The sequence below is a fragment of the Pelophylax lessonae genome (genome assembly GCF_965119305.1).
Source record: "Pelophylax lessonae genome assembly, chromosome: 5".
Lineage (NCBI taxonomy): Eukaryota > Metazoa > Chordata > Amphibia > Anura > Ranidae > Pelophylax > Pelophylax lessonae.
This window is the reverse complement of record NC_138772.1, coordinates 520,388,213-520,392,968: the sequence shown is the minus strand read 5'-3', so window position 1 is coordinate 520,392,968 and position 4,756 is coordinate 520,388,213. Positions and strand designations below refer to the sequence as shown.

General features: G+C 39.0%; 1 pseudogene across 1 annotated transcript; it reads left to right on the top strand.

Moving 5' to 3' along the window:
• The first annotated feature begins 4,055 nt into the window (after positions 1-4,055).
• Positions 4,056-4,400, top strand: LOC309555650 (dolichyl-diphosphooligosaccharide--protein glycosyltransferase subunit DAD1-like; annotated as a pseudogene). The gene has a single exon. The product of its transcript is annotated as a dolichyl-diphosphooligosaccharide--protein glycosyltransferase subunit DAD1-like (transcript).
• Positions 4,401-4,756: the final 356 nt, after the last annotated feature.

The following is a 4,756-nucleotide window of genomic DNA, read 5'->3' as shown; positions in this document are numbered from 1 at the left end:
AAACATTGCAAAAATAATTTAAAATATGCTCTTATTGAAATTGTACTTTAATCTCCCTTTAATTCACATAAAATTTTAGAAGCATGGCATGCATGAAATAATGACTTAAAAGGGAAGAGATTCACTCATTTTCCAGGCATGTATTCATGAATTCTACTGTTATTCCGCTCGTCAGTAAAAGAACATTGAGTACATTTGTCTTCTGGCTCTGTGTACATAAACAGTCAGAAATGTACTGTACTATGACAGGACATGGAAGCATTAAGCCTTCCATTATGTTATTTCAGATATTAATGCCTGTGACTAACTGTTTGCGCCTTTGGCATCACGATAAAAATGTGAGATGACTCACCCTTCTGTTCTCCCGGCTCATGATCTTTTTATATTTAAAGCAGAATACTTTATCCCCAGGATAGGCCTTTCTTAAATTTGCATGCAATATTGCAGTTAAGGGTGCGCTCCGGTCAAACGTGAAACTTTGTCATTCCGGCTCACTCAGTCAGAAAAAACTGTTTGCTGAGTGGCCCTGATTTTTTATTTATCTTCCTCACCTGGCTTACCCCTTTGCTAAATGCATGCAGCTGCTAACATTGTATATTTATTTTCAGAATTGCCCTAAAAATGTTTGAACGGTAAAGGGGCCCCTTGGAATGTCTTTTATGGTATCTGTGGATACACCAGGGCAGTGATGGCGAACTCGTGGCACACATGCCACAGCTGACACACAGAGCCCTCTCTGTGGACACACCAGGAACAAAAGCACACACCGCACACACTGACCGGCCAGTAAATGTGTAAATATATGGTGTATAAATGAATATATACGTGTAGTCCTCAGTGTGCGGATCCCAATTCTGTTTTCTTAGAGTTCCTTAAATGAATATCAATATTTAAAATATGACAGTGAAAAAATACTTTGAATGTATAATAATTATAAATACAATATCAAAATTGTGGAAGATATATATATATATATAAATAGAGATAAAAATAAAAGTGTCCAATAAATCCAGTGACAATAAGGGCAATACAGTCTGCTATATGTGTTGTCAGACTGCCCGTTGTCAATAAAGTTACATGAAAGTTCATGTAACTTTATTGACAACGGACAGTCTGACAACAGAGGGGTAGCTGGCTTCTACTCAGGGGAGGATCACTGAGGAGGTAAAAAGCTAACTTATGGGATAAGAGCACCTGGAACTCCTAAACATTCAGCAATCGAGCCCAGTATGATTTAATGCCAGGTCACTGATGAGAGAAACGGCTAATCTATTTGATAAGACCTCCTGGAATTACTAGACAGCAGACTGGTATAAAGTACTCGAAAGTTCTACTTGAGTAAAAGTACAAGTGCTCGATCAAAAAGTGACTTGAGTAGAAGTGGAAGTGCTCGCAGAAAAAGTTACTTAAGTAGAAGTACTAAAGTATTCAACATTTTTTTTACTTAAGTATTGCAAGTAGTTTTTTAAAAAAATTTGCTACTTAAGTACTAAAAGTAAAAAGTACCAGTAGTTTTGAAAAAAAAATTCTACTCAAGTACTGAAAGTAAAAGTACAAGTACTGTGTTATGTAGTTATTAAAGAAAGAAGTCAAACGTTTGAACATCATATTGTTTTTTATTATTTCAAATGATTAACCTTTGTTTGTTAGTAGTTTCTTGATGCACTTTAAGCGCTGTAGCACCATTTATTTGTTTGTTTCATATTTTCTTTTTATTGGAAAGATTTGGTATAGCAGCTTTTATTATACACAGCCTTTATTTCCGTATGCGCTGATTTACAAATGACATACACATTTTTTTGAGCTTTATGCAACCTGCCATCTACTGTTCTGGCAGTGGTAATTTTTTTAAAAGTAACGAGTAACTATGCAGCACAAAAAAAAATACTTGAGTAGAAGTATCGAAATCATCGAAAAAATGTAGTGAAGTAAAAGTGGAAGTAGGAGAAAAAAATTCTACTCTAGGAAAGTACAGATACCGCATTTCGGTACTTAAGTACAGTACTTAAGTAGTTCTACTTCGTTACTATACATCTCTGCTAGACAGCCAGCATTTGAGCACAATTATATTTATTACAAGGTGAGCGCCCAATCACAAGGGGTTGCACGAGTAGGAAAAAGTTGTGACACCCTGGTCACCCACTTGGTTCTGGGATCACAGCCACAGATTGGTGGCCTGAGCACATATAGCAGACTGCACTTATTGTCACTGGATTTATTGGACACTTTTATTTTTATCTCTATTTTTATATATATATATCTTCCACAATTTTGATATTGTATTTATAATTATTTATACATTCAAAGTATTTTTTCACTGTCATATTTTAAATATTGATATTTTGGAGTGTATTGATTATCATATATAATCCATGTAGCAGAAATCATTGAGATACATCACAGTATCCCAGCACTCAGCACTTTCTCACAGCACTACCATTTTTTCTATGAACTTGTAAGGGTAACCCCAAAACTCACGGGTTTCAGTAACATTTTGACTGTTGAAGCCAGATTGAAAATTATATTTATTTAGACAAACATGTAGATAGGAAGCCATGTTTGGAGAGCAAGTCAATCACATTACATTCTGTTGGCTTAATGAACATTGCTCTATATGACTAGGGTTCCTAATACAATTTATACTTTCTAGAGTGGGTGGAACCTAGCTATCTAGTTTTCTGTAAAGTCACATATGAGTCTTTAATAACGTCTATTGATATGCGGATGGACATTTTAACATAGACGTGTCACTTCCAAGTTCGTTAATTGAACAGATCTTCAAAGACTTGTTACTTCCAGTAACCAACTGGACAGGTATTCAAAGGTCGAGATAGCAATCTAACAACAGGAGGCATAAATGGCTTTTGAAGACAACAGCTGTATACAATATGACTTATCACAAAATATACATCCAATATATCTCCTTAATCATAAATCCATGTTTGATAATCATAAGTAAATATTTGATAAATAAAATGGCTGCTTCCCTTTTCCTCATCAATAATCCTCCTGTTGGCAATATATAGCCACAAACAAAACTGTCCCTTCCTACATTGGAGTTCTGGAAACATATCACTGCTATCTCAAGCAATCCACACACTATTTGTTGTGAAGAGTTGGGCCTGTGACCATTAACAGTGTAGCGGTTTCCGCTCTGCCGTCCCTGTGTGGTGATCTCACATCACAGTCACTTTTGGTAACTGTTAAAGCCACATATGGCTTACCCAGATGTGGATCCTGGAGGTGCTGATATGAGGAATAAGGAACAAACTAGGTCTCATAACACATACAAAACCTAACATAAAATGTATTTTTAAGAAAGGCAGATAAAATTACGATTCCTCTCAATCCCTTCTAAATTTCCTGACATCTCCCTCCAACTGCCTAATCTTAGTTTAAACACTTTATTAGGATTGTACACAGCACACATTTTTCATCTCTCAGTGACGGATTTCATTTAAGGAACTCTAAGAAAACATAATTGGGATCCGCACACTGAGGACTACACGTATATATTCATTTATACACCATATTTTTACACATTTAAATAGATTTTTACTTTGCGCAACACTATTTTAATATTTTCTGGGGTGACGTGTCCAGGGTGAGCATGGAGGAAAGGAAGCAGCTCCCTCACAGGTCTAGGGCCAGGGGTGACATGTCCAGGGTGGGCATGTACGAGAGAAAGCAGCTCCCACACGGCTCTGAGGCCAGGGGTGATGTGTCCGGGGTGGGCATGGACAAGTGGAAGCAGCTCCCACACAGCTCTAGAGCCAGGGGGGGGGGGGGTGTCCGGGGTGGGCGTGGATGAGAGGAAGCAGCTCCCACATGGCTCTAGGGCCAGGGGGTGACGTGTCCAGGCTGGATGTGGACGAGAGGAAGCAGCTCCCACGGCTCTAGAGCCAGGGGTGATGTGTCAGGGTGGGCATGGATGAGAGGAAGTGACTCACACACTGCTCTAGGGCCAGGGGTGATGTGTGGGCAGGAATGAGCTGCCCGGTTGGAAGTTACACCAACACTGGAACCAGGTGAGATTTTTAATGTGAAAATATTTGTTGTCTGTGGTGTCCCACTTCTTAGAGTAATATGCCAGTTCCACCCTGAAGAGGCTCAAGCTGCTGGACGCCTATTTACTGTACATCCTACTGACCAGAGCCACACAATTCCTGTACTGCCTGCTGGTGGGTACTTTACCCTTCAACTCCTTCCTGTCCGGCTTCACCTCCTGTGTGGGCTCTTTCATCCTGGCCGTGTGTCTAAGGATCCAGATCAACCCCCAAAATAAAGGAGATTTCCTGGGAATGTCTCCAGAAAGAGCCTTTGCAGATTTTCTTTTTGCCAATACAATTCTTCACTTGGTTGTCATAAACTTTGTTGGATGAAATTTGTGCCCACTTTTTTGGTTTGTCAATGTGGCATCAGCGGAAAAGACTTCTAATGAAATAGTTGATTCTGACAAATTTGTTTGTAGAACTACAAGAACAGAAATGGCTGAGCTGCGTATTTAAACCCCCCTATCTCCCTCCTTATCTGCCTCCCTGTTAAGCAGAACACTGGCAAGAACACAGGCAGGTGTGAAACCACAAATGTCAATTGCTCTGAACTAGAAAATTACAGTGAATAGCTGCATAGAGAGAAATTCTGTATGTATTTTGTGTGCTACGTCTAAGATAAAGGAAAAATGTGTATCTGTATCTTTTGTATCTGTGACGCAACTGTTGATATATATGTGATGTACACGCCTACTTTGCGAACT